This window comes from Pelophylax lessonae (genome assembly GCF_965119305.1).
Source record: "Pelophylax lessonae genome assembly, chromosome: 1".
In the NCBI taxonomy this organism is placed as follows: Eukaryota; Metazoa; Chordata; class Amphibia; order Anura; family Ranidae; genus Pelophylax; species Pelophylax lessonae.
The window spans coordinates 844713544-844730311 of NC_138768.1; positions in this window are offsets into that span (position 1 = coordinate 844713544).

Genomic DNA, 16768 nt, shown 5'->3' on the forward strand with positions numbered 1-16768 from the left:
AAGATAGGTAATTAGGATGATTGATTGATGAATGATCAGACAAAAAGTAAGCATGACATGCGGTCCACTAAACAGATGCAATGTTAGAATATTGTAAAACAGGGTCAGATTTGCAAAAAGCATGCATGAACTGTCGAATAATACAAAAGAAACTACCAAAGCTGCACAAACATGGACATGGACAGGACACTTAAAGCGGTAGTATACCGCTTTTTTCCACTTTTAACTACAGGTAAGCCTATAATAAGGCTTACCTATAGGTACAATTAATATCTCCTAAACCGGCACGGTTTAGGATATATTTGCACTGCATGCCGCCGCTCACGCGGGCAGCGCATGCGCTCTGAAGGTCCGGCGGACCTTCAGCTTTCCTTGCCGGGAGCTTGCCGGAAAATGACTTCCGCGCGCATGCACATGCCAATCACAGCGCCGGAGCCGTCAAACCCGGAAGAGACGTCGAGGGATCATGTCAGCTCCCACAGCCGTGTCCGGGGGTCCTTGTCGGGGCTTTGTTCTAAGGTAAGTAATTCATAATGAGCTAGTATGCGATGCATACTAGCTCATTCTGCCTTTGTCTTGCAGGGTTTTTTTTTTTTTTTTAGGTTTACAACCGCTTTAAATGGACAAATATGGAGCAATGTCTCTGTGGCTTAATCAGGGTATGTATCTATATAGCATTCTCTTTATGAAACTCTGTAGCAACAGAGTATATCTGAGACTCATTACTTCAGTAAAAAAGTTCAGAACACAAACAGTTGCCTGATCTTATCCTCAAAAACAACATCTAAGGAAATACAAGAAACAGAACTGGATAGAGGCACTGAGGACTTTCATGGTACAGTATGAACTCACAATACACTGGTATCAAAGTATCTAAGAAAAGACCCCCCTCACACAGTATTTGGCCCATCTGGAGAATCTAAATGCTACTAGGCATTGGCCTAGCTGCCCACACTCCAGACAGTAGAGGGCCTCTCACCTGGCTGCAGATCACTTGCTCAGCTCACTCTTTCTCATCAAATGTGTCTACTCTAGGCTGTGAAGCAAAGAAACGTATCTTCCCTGGGCATGTCCGGGAACAAGGGCATTGTAGAAAAAGGAGTTAAGGGGGCCTGCACCTTTCTGTGAATATGTTGAGTAAACAAACACACTTTTCTACACTTCCATGTACTCACAAGCCTAGTATAGTGCTAAGGTATTATTTTTTTTTTTACAGTATTCAGTTCTATGTTTTCAGCTTTTGTATGGGGCTTTACTAGACTGAAAATAAAATGTAACACCTTGGAGGCCTAGGGAAAAGGCTGGAATGACCCCCCCCCCCCCCCAACCTATTTTTATTTCAGATTCTGCAACAGGGCAGTAGAAACTTGTAGTCTTTCCTTCAAAGGCCTTCTACTCTTACTTCAGAGGTCTATTTGATGCAGTGGAATTTTTACAACAGAGGAGACCCGTTTGGTCTCTTCTGTCATAACTGCTCCACTTCTCCTCCCTGCTTATCAGTGTTAATATACACAAAGCCACACATGTGCAGCTCACCATACCTTTATGGCACTACACTGTGTTGTGATGCTGTAACTCCCAGGTGCATGCACAGAAGTGACATCATCGGAGCCCAGCCAATCAAGTGGCCATAGAGTCTGAACACAGAAGGAAAACCAAAAGAAGACTAATGCACCCAAAAACGCTGAGAATGCTGACACTGCAGTGCTGGAGAGGATCACTTGGCAACTAAGTCTGCCAAAATTTCTAATTTGCAGAACATACTAATACATTATGACATCAAATTTCCAGGGGCAATTTTTGATTTTTTTTTCCCGGTGTATTCACACTATACAAATGTATTCCCATGGCAGAGACTGCTCTGAGTAACAGTACAGTTAATCTGAAAAGAGCAGTATTCACCAACATTTAGATTATACAATAAGCCACAAGTGTCATATATATTCCATTACCAAGAAGCTATGAAAAATACGTTTTCCAACTCGGATTGTCCCTAAAAAATTGGAAGAAAATGATGTAGCTCATCTTTATCTGTTGAATTAGATGTTGGGATTTTGTTCCTGCCTTTATCTTTGTGATTGTGATTAATGTTGGATCTGCTTAATGGGATTTTTATTTTTCAATTAAAGGATTTGTCAAATATCATGTGTGTGATTTTTTTACTGGTTACATTTTATTCTGAATGAGTAGCATTCATTACTGACCTTTGGCTTGTTCCTTGACTATCCTTCTGCTTGATCCCAATCTGCTACCAGTTGTTACCGACCTTTGGCTTGCTTACTGACTACACTTTTGCTTGATCCCTACCTGCTATACCTGCTACTGGACTCCAGCTTGCTCACCTCCTGTAGGGATGATCCTGAGGACCACGACTTGGAACTAGCATGCAGCAAAACCCATCTCCACCGTTAGAAGCTCTGGAGAATACGGGTTAGTGCTTAGACCCCACACCTCGGATGAGCCCGATAACAAACTAAGTGCTAGCAAACTGCACTGGGGCAGGTTAGCTCTACATTTAACCTTTTACGCACACACATGGGAGATGTCACTATGTGTTTTAACATGCACTTCTCATAGCAACTGCTTGAGACACATACAGTATCTCACAAAAGTAAGTACACCCCTGACATTTTTGTAAATATTTTATTCTATCTTTTCATGTGACAACACTGAAGAAATGACACTTTGCTACAATGTAAAGTAGTGAGTGTACAGTACAGTTTGAATAACAGTGTACTTTTGCTGTCCCCTCAAAATAACTCAACACACAGCCATTAATATCTAAACCACTGGCAACAAAAGTGAGTACACCCCTAAGTGACAATGTCCAAATTGGGTCCAAATGTCATTATTTTGTGTGGCCACCATTATTTTCCAGCACTGCCTTAATCCTCTTGGGCATAGAGTTCACCAGAGCTCCACAGGTTGCCACTGGAGTCCTCTTCCACTCCTCCATGATGACATCACATCGCTGGTGGATGTTAGAGACCTTGTGCACCTCCAACTTCCACTTGAGGATTCCACACAGATGATCAATAGGGTTTAGGTCTGGAGACATGCTTGGCCAGTCTATCACCTTTATCCTCAGCTTCTTCAGCAAGGAAGTGGTTGTCTTGGAGGGGTGTTTGGGGTAGTTTTTATGTTGAATACTGCCCTGCTCAGTCTCCGAAGGGAGGGGATCATGCTCTGCTTCAGTATGTCACAGTACATGCTAGCATGACTGCCAGCTTCTTGTCCATCTCTCTAGGCTCACGTCTGTTCCTCAAACTGGGAACCAACATTGGAACATTCAAATTGTTGCGCATCCTCCTGCAGAATGTACATGACGCTATGATCGAATAATTCAAAAGACCCCTCTGTGCATGATGGTGGGGCTATGGAAGGAGTAGCTGTGGACAAAGTACCTGTGGAATAGGCTGCTTTGGCAGTTACGGTGGAAGGCAAACTAGTATGAGCCTGGGTGACAAAGGATGAGGACAGCTTACTTATCGACTCCGCCAACTCTTCTGCATGTTGTGGCTCAATAACACTGCCAGCACTGGGAAAAAAAAGGACAAGCATGCCCGCCTGCAGAGGATGCACTATGTCCATGACCACCACTTTTTACTGTGGACACAGAAACTGCCTGCCATCATTTAGTGGCCTGTGAGCATATTGCATCTCCTTGTTGGTCTTTCAGACATGATGGGGATTTTTTGGGGGGATTTTTATATCTTTTAATTATAGAGTGTGGGATGGAAATATGGTGCTTGGGTGTAATACTTGTGTGCTCGGTGCACTATAAACTGTTTTATTATTGTTTTTTTATTTTTTGGGGGGATCTTTATAACTTTTTATTATAGAGTGTGGGAAGGGAATATGGTGCTTGGGTGCAATACTTAATAAACCATTTTAATATAGTTTTTTTTTAATAAAGGAAAAAAAAAGAAAACCACTGCTGACGCAGGAGGTATAGCACCTGCTATGCAGAAAGGGAGACTTAAATTATGCCCTAAATATTATTAGTGCTGCTTTGCCACAAAATAAACTCTGCTAGCGCAGAAGGAATAGCACCTGCGACGCAGAAGGGGGGACAGCAATTAAGCCCTAAATATTATTGGTGCTGCTGCACCACAAAAAATCACTGCTGACGCTGAAGGAATAGCCCCTGCGTTGCAGAAGGGGCGATAGCAATTGTGCCCTAAATAATATTAATGCTGCTGCACCACAAAAAAAAAAAAAAAAAACAACACACTGCCTTTGGCCAATCATGGCTCTGACAGGACATTGTGCTATGATTGTCGAAAGCATATAGGTCAGGTGCATGCTTTGGCCAATCACCAGCACTTAATGCACTGCGATATCGCAGCGCATTATGGGTCGCTCGTCGGGAGGCGAACTTCCCACCGAGCACCCTGGGTGATCCTGTGTTCACATCCAACCCATCACTATGTATATGTAGGATAATAGGTGTCTTTGTGGCTGCTTCTGCGTGCATAAAGATTAGAACGATGTAAGCTGCCTTGCCCATGTTGTTGTTGAAGTCTTAGAAAAAATAAAATAAATCAGAAGTCAAGATTCCCTCTTATCGTGGTAAAGGGCCCTGGGACAGAGGATAAGGCTGTGGATTTCACGGCTCTTCAAAAGGCGAGCCGGTAGGGATAAATGAGAGGGTGAGTTGTTATCTCTCCTGGCCAGTGAATAGGAGATGTCCATGGGAGTAACTTAATTAGGCTCTGCGTAAATTAATTTTAAGGGTATCTAACTTTTTCTAGTGATATGGATATTCCAGTCTGCTATTCTTGTGAGATGGCAGGCTAAATAGTATTTGTAAAGATCTGGAAGCCCAATTCCTCCCTTGAGTTTTAAAATGTGAAACAAGAGTATTTAATGCGTGATGGGGAATTCCTCCACATAAATAGTGAACAGGCCCTCTTTTATGATGCAAAAGGTACAGTGGTAGTTGGATTGGGACTGTCTGCATCAGATATAGGAAACGTGGGAGGATGACCATTTTAAGCAAAGCAGAGTGGCCGAACCAGGAGACATTCAGTCTTGCCCAATCTTTAAGGTCTTTTTGGGATTTTTTTAAGGTCACTTGGGAACTGCAGGCCTATAGTTTCAGCAGCTTGGCTGTGATTTGGATTCCCAGATATAGAATGGCATCCTTTTCCAGAGAAATGGAAAGCATTCCTGACAATGGTTTACTTAAATGTATTCTGTTATGAATACGTTCAAGGCATGCGATTTGGAGTAGTTCATTTTGAGATTTGAGAGGGTTCCAAAATGATCTATGTCTTTCAATAGGTTAGGAAGATCTGTGGGGTGTCTTAAGGGAAAGGAGGATATCATCCGCAAGGGCTGTGACCTTAAAACCTTTGTCTCTTATTAATAGCCCCCGAATATCAGGATTAGCTCTTATTTTATTGAGAAAAGGCTCTAGTGTCAGAACAAAAATCAGTGGTGATAGTGGGCAGCCCATCAGCATCCAATGCTGATGGTAAAGGCATTCGACAGGTGGCCATTGACTGGTACATTCGCAGAGGGAGTAGAATAAAGTGCCAAGATGTGCGCTACCACGCGGGAGCAACGTTTTTCAGAACATCAAGCCACCCTGTTGAACGCCTTCTCTGTGTCTAGGGATATGAAGAAACCTTTGGTACCAGAGGACGTGAGCCAGTGGTGGAGGTTTAGGGCTTGTATGGGGTTGTTCCTGGCTTCCCTACCTGGGTTAAAGCCCACCTAGTCTAAAGAAATTAAGCTGGGTAGGAGTGGGAGCAATCTATTAGCCAGCATCTACCAGAGGACGTGAGCCAATGGTGGAGGTTCAGTGCTTGTATGGGGTTGTTCCTGGCTTGTTAAATAGAACTGAACTAAACGTGTCACGATAAAAAATTGTGATAAACAAATAATGCAACAAAATGCAGATATAAAGTGAAGTGAATAGAGTCCAATCCAAACAAAAGTCCTTGTGTCCCTGGGTCTGGGTGTATCCCCTTCAGCGTGAAGAAGTCCCACCCCCGGACGTAATGCGTGCAGAGGGAGGAGGAGTTACGTGACGTCACCTGCAGTCCCGGTCGGAAGCCAGTCTATCGGTGGTCAGGACGCCTATGTTCTTTCTAGTGCCGATTGTTATGCTGACATTCCCATGGAGCACAATCACTAGAGGAGATACACCCAGACCCAGGGACCAAGGGAAGGATACCAACTGAGTACCGGGAGAGTGTGTGATTGGCCCTAATACAGGAGTTTTTCTGGTAAGAGGCACATCCTCTCTCTGAGTGTAGTTATCACTGGGATCCATCGTGGTTACCTTTATCTGGATCTGGGTACCTTTACGCCCTTATACTATATTGCTTTTGGTAAGGAGCCAATCCGGATATGGTGGTGGGAACACTTGCACGCTAATTGCTGTGGATGCGTCACCTAAGAAGTTCATTTTATTTACTACACACAAGGACTTTTGTTTGGATTGGACTCTATTCACTTCACTTTGCACTCGTCTTTATATCTGCATTTTGTTGCATTATTTGTTTATCACAATTTTTTATCGTGACACGTTATGTTCAGTTCTATTTAACTATCCAATATACGTTATCACTTGTATAACTCCATCATAATTTGGTTTACCCCTTTAGGGAATACCCCCACAAGAGTTTAGCGCACCTTCCACCCCCACACTGCCATTACTTATTATTTTAGGTTGCAGCTTTACCACATTGTATCCAGCGCACTTTTCACATAACACGTTGTTCCTGGCTTCCCTATCTGGGTTAAAGCCCACCTAGTCTAAAGAAATCAAGCTGGGTAGGAGTGGGAGCAATCTATTAGCCAGCATATTTGCGTATATTTTTGGATATCCACATTTAGAAGAGATATGGGTCTGAATTTCGAGACTTGGGTCGAATCATTACCTGATACAGGTAAGTTTTATTGCTGTTGTTTTTTCCCAAATCAACCTGCATCACTAAAATTTTTGTGCTCCTGAGGTCAAGCCAGAACTAAACTTTTTTTTTGTTTCATTTTGCTACAACAGTTTCAAGTAAAAGCAAAATATAAAAGTAAAGGAAGAAAAACAAGCCAAATATAAAGTGTCTTCGTTATTCTGGAAAAACTAAAAATAATATCCACAGTCTCTGTCTTGCTGTGTCTTCTCTATATAAGATGGTTGAATGGATTCAGGAACCAGACACAACTTATGGCATGCTCCTGTGGAAAAACTGTTTTAACATGATAAAGTGGGACTTTGACTCTGCTCAGAGATGGATGGCCATTCTTCCTTTCTTCTACTCTTATTATGTCTCAGAATTTTTTTACTGTCAGTGTGTCAAAAGCTAAGCTCTGCGCCTCAATGTTTTATTAGTGGCAAACAGTATCTATGGGACCCCAAACGTATAAAAGAAGGAGACTTTATTATTGGTGGAGTGTTCAGTGTTTGTGCTCGTGTACAGCAGCTGACTCATTTTCCAAAACCCTCTTTTATGTGTATGGAGTAAGCAATATACTTTATTAATATCACCTGTGTTTAGCATTAAAATAATATATAAATTGGTATGTCATTAGCTAGGTTGTAACAACAGTGCATCCTTTCCACTGCTGATCTCCTAGTACCTAGTTTGTCATTCTCAATAATTGGCCTAAATGCTCTGACCTGAAAATTTTTTTTAGATAAAATGTATGGATGTTACTATGGATTCACTTGCAGCATACTTTTTCAATGTTTTTGGACATATTGAGACTAGACACCACCAAACAGTTAACACTAGGAGGAGGTCAAATAAAGTATCTGGACATTTCTTTCATGATAATGATAAATTGCTATCAGATACTGTATTTATATACAGTATATATGTTATTTTCCTTTCCAGGTGCCTTACCATGTCAGCATTAAAGGTTGAGAAGCAGAGCCAGTCATCAGTGCTGACATAAGGGGGGGGCATCTGGAAAAAAATTGTTATTATATTCTTACTGTATAGTCAAATTTTAAAACAGCGCTGGCATAAAAACATACATAAAGTGAAATATAATAATGTGAAACGTTTATGAAATATCATATAAATACATAAATAACAAGTCCTTTTAAAAAGTGATTGAATTCCAAACAAAGTGCTCCAGTGCAAATAAAGGTGCTCCAGGTGACGGTGACCCCTCTTGGTTCCCCACTCACCGCAATAGCAGAATGATATCGCTTGAAATTTCAAATAAGAATATTGCACCAAGTCTTCTTCCATGGAATGCCACTAGGTAACTTTGTGTATCATCAGATAGAGTAAGGTACGATCCTCCTCCTCAGACACCAAGTTAAAAACAAAAGGACCGCATATGGTGAAGTATGTTTAAGACGCTTTATTGCCGAAAACGCGCGGCGTCCACCACCATCTGTTATTCATTGCGAATCTTTACTTTATGTTTGTGAGTATGTTTTTATTACACTTTTTTGGCAATAAACCGTCTTAAACATACTTCACCATATGCGGTCCTTTTGTTTTTAACTTGGTGCCTGAGGAGGAGGATCGTACCTTACTCTATCTGATGATACACAAAGTTACCTAGTGGCATTCCATAGAAGAAGGCTTGGTGCAATATTCTTATTTGAAATTTCGAACGATATCATTCTGCTATTGCGGTGAGTGGGGAACCAAGAGGGGTCACCGTCACCTGGAGCACTTTATATTAGTTTTATTTGCTCTGGAGCACTTTTTTTTTTTTTTTTTTGAAAATCTTTTTATTGTTTCAACAGAAAAACATAACAACACAAAAACAATAGGTGCAAACAGGTTCACATAACAATCTTGCAGCGCATTGTCAACGTCAAGGCAATCAAACATGAAAAAAAAAATAATAAAAAGAAAGGGGGAAAAGTGGGCCCACGCAGGGGCATAATTACACTGGCAGCAAGAATACAACGATAATCAGTGTACAGCATAGGATAAGTAGTATAGTCCGGGCCGCCTCTCGGCCGGCCCCGGGTAGCGGTCTACGGAGCCCCCAAGCCGCCCCCGCCCAGACAGGCGGCAAGCAGCGGCACGGAGGAGTCCGCCAGCCACTTGGCCCAAACCCTGTCATGCTTTTTGGGGCATCCCCTGTGAGAATACGTGTCCTTGTACAACGGTATCACCGAATCCACCAGCGCCCTCCACCGCCGGAGCGGGGGAGGGGACCGCTGCCTCCAATGAAGTACTATGTTCTTCCTGGCGAAAAACAGGAGGAGACCCATGAGGGTGCGATCCGCCACCCTTGGGAACAGATCGTCCAGTAGGCCCAACAGGGCCGTCTTGGGCGAGGGGTCTATCGAAACCTGCAACACTCCGTTTGCAGCCGCGTAGACCCGAGACCAGTAATCAGACAAATCTGGGCAGGTCCAGAAAATGTGGATAAAGTCCCCGGGCGCATGGCCGCACCGCCAGCACTCCGGGGAGTGGGACTCATGCATTTTATGTAGGCGATGGGGAGTGAAGTACGCCCGGTGGGCGATCTTATACTGCACCATGCGGTCCCTCAGGGAGACCAGGATCTTAAAGGGGGAGTCCCACACCTGTTGCCAGTCCTCGGCGTCCATGTCCGGGACATCCCGAGTCCACCGATCTCGGAGACCCGAGAGCTCCGGAGAGAACACCCGAAGGAGATGGGCGTGCAGGACCGAGGCGGCGCGGGCGGAGCAGTCAAACCGAAGAACCCGCTCCAGATCCGACTGCACCACCCCCGCCCCCCCCCGCGGGAACTGAGCCCCGAAGGCATGGGACAACTGGAGATAACGGAAGAGGTGAGACGGGGGCACCCCGTGAGACTCACAAAGTTGGGCAAATGAAGGGAGGGAGAAGTCCGAGGACAGATCCGAAATCACCTTAATGCCGTATCTGGTCCAGGCCGCCGGGTCGGGGAGGGAGTACAAGTGGGGCAGAGTAGGGTTGATCCACAGCGGCGCCCTAGGGGAGACCGCGGTGCTCGGGTAAGCCTCCAGCGCCAGGCCCTGACGCCAGGCTCTGAGCGTCGTTAGCATGGATGAGGTCAAAGGATACGGAGCCTTGGGGCCCCGGAACAACAGATGCGACAGCGCCTCCATTGACCCCAGCACCGCCGCCTCCAGCACCACCGCGGAGTTGGAGGCATCAGGAGACAGCCACCACACCGCGGAAACCAACTGGGAGGCCAAAAAATATTTATGACAGTCTGGGAAAGCTAGACCCCCCTGTGACTGGGGTCTCATCAGCGTTGAAAACTTGTAGCGGGGGGGGCGAGGGCCCCACAAAAAGGAGGAGAAGAGCCTATTCAAATTGGTGAAGAAGGTTTTGGGGATCCATTGGGGTGAGTGGCGAAAGAGGTAGGTCAATTTAGGGAGGATCTTCATTTTTATCAGATTCACCCTGCCCAACAGGGAGAGGGGAAGGTTCTCCCATGCCTTCAGCCTGGCCCGAACATCCCGCACCACCGGGTCTAGATTAAGGGAAATAAATTCCGAGGGGTCCTTAGACACCCTCACCCCCAGATACATGAAACTGTCGACCCACTGTAGCGAGAGATCCGGCGGGGCAGCACTCCTGGCCGCCTCGTCGATCGCAAGCAGCTGGGACTTTGACCAATTCACCTTTAGGCCCGTCACCCTGGAGAAGCCGTCCAGGATGTCCAGAGCCCCCCGAAGGGAGGGACCCGCATCCTGCAAAAACAACAGGAGGTCGTCCGCGTACAGCGCCACCCTCTCCTCCAGCCACGCCACCCGAAGCCCCCGAACCTCCGGCGAGGTTCGGAGCGCCTCAGCCAAGGGTTCCATGGCGATGGCGAAAAGGGCCGGAGAAAGAGGACAGCCCTGCCGCGTACCTCTGGACAACAGGAACGAAGGGGACAGCCTTCCTCCCAACCGAATGGCCGCCCTTGGAGATCTATAGATTGTCTGCAACCATCGTATAAACAACAGGGGGAACCCCATTCTCCTGAGGACCTCCCACAGGAACAACCACTCCACTGAATCAAAAGCCTTCTCTATATCCAAGGAGGCGACCACCCGTGCACCGGAGTTCAAATGTTGAGTTTGCAAATTAGTATAAAGCCTACGCAGATTGACATCTGTGGATCTGTTGGCCATAAACCCCGTTTGATCCTGGTCAATCACGGAGGGGAGGATGGGGCGAAGTCTGGAGGCAAGAATTTTAGTGAGAACCTTGAGGTCATTATTAAGTAGGGCAATTGGGCGGTAGGAAGCGCACAGCTTTGGGTCCTTTGGGGGTTTAGGGATCAGGATAATGTGTGCCTCTGCCATAGAGGGCGGCAAGGAGCCCATCTCCAGGCAATCGTTGTACAATGCCGCCAGCAGGGGGGCCAGCACTCCTGCATGAGTTTTGTAGAATTCAATGGGCAGCCCATCGGGGCCAGGGGCCTTGCCTCCAGGGATAGAACGTATCACTATCTCCACCTCCTCTGCCGTGACCGGCCGAACCAAATCGGAGCGCTCCGCGTCCGACAACCAACCCAGGGCAACCGGATCCAGGAGCTGTTGCAGATCCTCCGGCCGGAGGTCCGCGGGCAAGGTAGTAGCATATAATCGGGAGTAGAAGTCCCCAAAAAGCCCCAAAATTCCCTCCGGTGAGGTGACCGCCTCCCCAGAAGGAGAAGTGAGCTCCGGAACCAGGGTGAGGGGGGCATCATGATGAGACATAACAGCCAGCAGTTTCCCGTTCCGATCCCCGTATTCAAAAAACCTCTGTTTAGAGTGGTACATAGACAACCGGGTGACCTCAGTCAGGTGTAGATGCAAGTCTCTCTTACTCGCCTGCAGCTCCTCAAAGTTGGCGGCCGAGGGGTCCCGGACATAGCGGCCAGAAGCCGCCTCGGCCGCCGCCTCCAAGTCGGACACCGCAGCCAGCTGCTGGACTCGAACGGCTTTGATTGCTGAAATATAGTGGCCCCTAGTAACCGCCTTAAAGGCGTCCCATACCAGTCCGGGAGAGGATGTACCTGCATTAGTCTGCCAATAGTCGTTTATCATAGACGGGGTCTGGGCTACAATCTCGGGCTGGTCCACCCACTGGGCACCGAGGCGCCACAGAGCACTACTGCGGTCACAGCCCGAGCGAATAACAACCTGCAAGGGACTATGGTCCGACAAGCCGCTGGGGAGATAAGAGACCACCTCCACATCAGACAACATGTGCGGGTTGGCGAAGCCATAGTCTATCCTGGAGGATGTTTTGTGGGTAGCAGAGAAGCAGGAGTAAACCTTCTCCTGGGGGTGTTTCCAGCGCCAAACCTCCTGTAACCCGGCGGCCGAAGACCAATGGAGAAGGTCCCCGGAAAAGGCCTTGGGAGGCAAGGGCCTGTCAAGGTCCGGGGAGAGGATGGCGTTGAAGTCCCCCAGGAGAAGCAGTTTGGCTGGACAGTAGCCGGAGACCCTCTCCAGGACGGCATATAGGACCTCAGCTTTGAACGGTGGGGGCACATAAATGCCCGCCACCACATACCTCTGCTGCCACATAGTGAGCACCAGCACCACATATCGTCCGGAGGGGTCGGTGTGCACCGCCTCCACCACACAGGGCAAAGATTTATGAATCAGCACAGAAACACCCCTTGCATAAGTAGAGTAGGAGGCATGGAACGACCTCTGTACCCACGGTTTTTTAAGAGACAGGAGCTTGCTGCCCACCAGGTGGGTTTCTTGCAAAACCAGTATGGAGGGGTTGTAACGCTGCACATACTGAAAGAGCAATGCCCGCTTAAACTTGGAATTGAGACCCCGTACGTTCCAGGATAGCACAGAGAAGGTAGATGGTTTACGTGATGCCATCCTGGAAGGTTACATAAATGAACACCCCAGAAGTATCACCCATAGGTACTTCCTCCTGGGGAGCAGCAAGATCGAGTAAACCCATGCACCAAACAAAAACACGAACAAACAAAGTAAGCCCCCCTGGAGGGAGAGCACAACACCCCAAACACATAACGTTTACCCTACTGTACCCCGTTACCCCAAAAACCAAGGGGGAGAGCCCAGGGACAGTTTGAACCCAAAACTGAGAAAAAAAAAACGGTTAGGCACCGGCCAACAGACCGCCTGGGCCTACCGCCACAGTCTGTCCAAAAACAGTCCGCCCACCGCCAACAGGGCCAGCGGAAAGCACAGTTCAGGGAGCCTGTCAAAAAACAAAAAAGGCAAAAAGTCAAGCAAAAGGGAAGAAGAAAAAAAAAAAGAAAAAAAAACAGTGCAGTTCACCCGAGCTCCGTGGTGAACAAAAGGGACATAAGGGCCAAAGGAGGATGCAGGGCAAGCATCTGCCGTGAGGACGGAGGTGCAAGTGTCCAGGAGTCCCGAGAAACACATCCGAGGGAGGCAGAATAGAAGCATGTAGGAGAGCAGGAGCGGGAACAAAAGGGGCAAACAGGGCAGAAGTCAGCACAGGAGTTCACTTACAGAGTCCAGGACATCGCACAGCCGAGGGGAACACAGGGGGTCATCAACAATCAGGCCGCAGCACCCAAGGTGTCAATCCATTCACTGGCATCTGGGGGGGTCTCGAAGAATCGCACTGTGCCCTGATGGGCCACCCTCAGCCGACTGGGATACAGCATACTGTATTTAATATTCCTCTCTCGCAGGCGACGTCTCACCTCGTTAAAGGATCTGCGGCGCCTCTGTACTTCAGCCGAGAAATCTGGGAAGAACATCACCCTGGTATTCTCATAGGGCAACTCCTCTTGCTTCCTAGCCGCAGCAAGGATCATATCCCGGTCCCGGTAATTCAGCATCCGGACCAGGAACGGTCTGGGGGGGGCCCCCGAGGGTCGCTTGCCCGTGGGCACCCGGTGAGCCCGCTCAACCACATAGGTAGCAGGAAGGTCACGCAGGTGCAGAAGGGATTTGAAGAAGTCCTCAGCAAAGGCCTCAGGGCGATCACCTTCCGCGCCCTCCGGCAAGCCCACCACACGGATGTTATTTCGGCGTTGCCTGTTCTCGGCATCATCCACCTTGCTAGTGAGCGCGGCGACCAACGCCTGTAAGTCCGCTAGCTGAGCCGAATGGGATCCCTGCCGGTCTTCTACCTCTCCAATCCGATCCTCAGCCTCCGTCATCCTGCCCCTGATCTTGTCCAGATCGTGGCGTATCAGGGTGCATTCGGAGGCCACGCTGTCTATGCGGAGCATGAGGGAAGCTTTGCAGCCTTCAATGGCCGCGAGGATGGGTCCAGTGATCGCCGCCGCCTCCACCGCCACTTCCGCGGGCGCAGGGGAGCTCCGCTCCGGCGTCCGTGAGCCCGATGGCTGCGAGTCAGGGGAGGAAGACATCCCCGCCGAGGCCTTGGAGCAGCGACTTGCCTGGGGACTGTCGGAGACTGGCAAGATGGCGCCGGGAGGACACGTGGCCCGGCTCTTCCCCGGGCGCTGAGGCTTCGGATCCTTGGGCAGCTTACCCTTCGGCTTGGTCGACATGGCAGCAGGACCAGGACGATCCAGAGGAGCAGGACAAGCCGGCAAGCCAGGTACAGTAAACAGAATGGCCCTAAAACGGAGGAATTTGCACGGATGGTCACGGAGCTCTGCAGCCACACGTCCGCTCAGACTCACATCCCGGCCACGCCCCCCCTGCTCTGGAGCACTTTATATTAGTTTTATTTGCTCTGGAGCACTTTGTTTGGAATTCAATCACTTTTAAAAAGGACTTGTTATTTATGTATTTATATGATATTTCATAAACGTTTCACATTATTATATTTCACTTTATGTATGTTTTTATGCCAGCGCTGTTTTAAAATTTGACTATACATCTTACCTAAGTTTTACTTAGAGCCACAGCAGCTGCATCACATTTTATATAAATATATTTATATTTATTATATACTGTATTTTCTGGCGTATAAGACTACTTTTGAACCTCAAAAAAATCCCCCAAAAATGGGGGGTCGTCTTATACGCCGAGTATAATATCTCCAAGGTAACCTAAGTATAAGTATTACCGGTAAATCATGTAATAGGGGGGTCGTCTTATACGCCCAGTCGTCTTATACGCCGGAAAATACAGTATATTTTTACACACACATTTATATATTTGTCACTGGCACATATTTATCTTCACTTTTTTATTGTACCATTAGCGCAGGATTTAATCTCTAGTTTACATTATATTCTTACTGTAACTTTTTTTTTTTTCCATACGCCAACCCCTCTATCATCAGTTCTAACATTGAGAGGAAAGAAAAAAAATAATCTCTATTGCTTGCCCGTATATTCAGTTCTATTTTTTATTTTACCCAACCATGTGTTCTTCCTTCCATGCAATATGCATCTTCTTTTACATCCATGTATTGCGTAAATACTTGATTATATGTATGCGACACATAATTATTTTTTCTCAAGCAACAGTTTAATGGTGATAATAGTGTATGTAGTTTCTTCAGTTTTGGATAGGGTACGGGGTTGGTAAAGTTTTCTTTCTATGTCCCATCAATGAGATATGCCTTCATATCCTGTCCTAGAGGCAGAGAAGGAACTAAGAAGACAGCTTTGGCATACAATGGAAACAGCTGTAGACCAGAAATAAAATTCATAAATATATAGGATGAGGATTTGGGTATTTTCATCTTCTATCCTTTCATCTTCCCATAGTCCTATACCTCGTTACTACAGATACCTCCTGGCTTTCACATTTGCCATTGATGAGATCAACCGTAACTCTGATATTTTACCTAATGTGACTCTGGGATACCACGCTACTGACTCTTGTACACATGCAGATAAAGCTGTAGAGAGTGTCCTCCATATCCTATCTGGTCCAGCCTACCTGGTTCCCAACTATTCCTGTCAGGATCATGACAACCTAGTTGGTGTTATTGGAGACCATTCTTCAGAAACATCTTTGCGCATAGCGGAGATTTTAAATATTTATGGCTACTTGCAGGTAAAAAATAGTAAAGCCCCTCAAACTGCATGATTGTATTGTATTCTTGCCCGCTTTTGAAGATTTTTTTTACAGTTGATAAAATACTGTGTACTGTATAAAAGCTGGGTTATATTGAAGACGTGTTACCTTTGGCTATGTTTTACAGGTATGAAAGCATCTACACTGATCTCAATATCACGTAAGAACTTTCAACCTAAAACATCCCAATAAAATTGTGTTTGTCACACAAAAGCATTACATAAGCTGTTTTGTCTTTACATTTCAATAAACTTTACATGTTAATAGCTTTGCTAGCCATGCAGTGATTTGATTTACATTAACATATGTTTTAAATTAAACATTTTCAAGTAGGTATTGTTACTAAATTTATATTTTATTATTTTTTAACGATAAAAAGATGAATAGAAATTAGTATTAAGGTATTTTTTTAACAATAAGGCACGAGCAGACTAATTTTGAGGTAAATTACAGATTTTGCCAATGGAATTTCTCCAGAGTACAGTAGAAACTCTCAATTTTGGTCACTGAACTGCTTTAAAATAATTTGCAAAAAAATTCTATCTAGAGGGTGTGGGTTTTGGGGGTTGTATTAGGGCTCTTTAGGTATTTTATCACTTAAGGACCGCCCCACGTACATTTACAGCGGCAGGGTGGCCCCTAAGCGCAAAATCACGTACCTGTATGTGATTTTATTGAAGGGCTCTAGGGGCCACGTACGCTGCCGGAACCACGTTCCCGCTATGATTAGACACAGCGGGAGCTAATCAGCGGGTCTGGCGGCCAGCGATCGTTCAGGAGAATGACAGAATGCCGGTATGCCTATGTAAACAAGGCAGACCGCTGTTCTGTCAGACAGGAAAAGAGAAATCCTGTGTTCCTACTAATCAGAAACACAGATCTCTC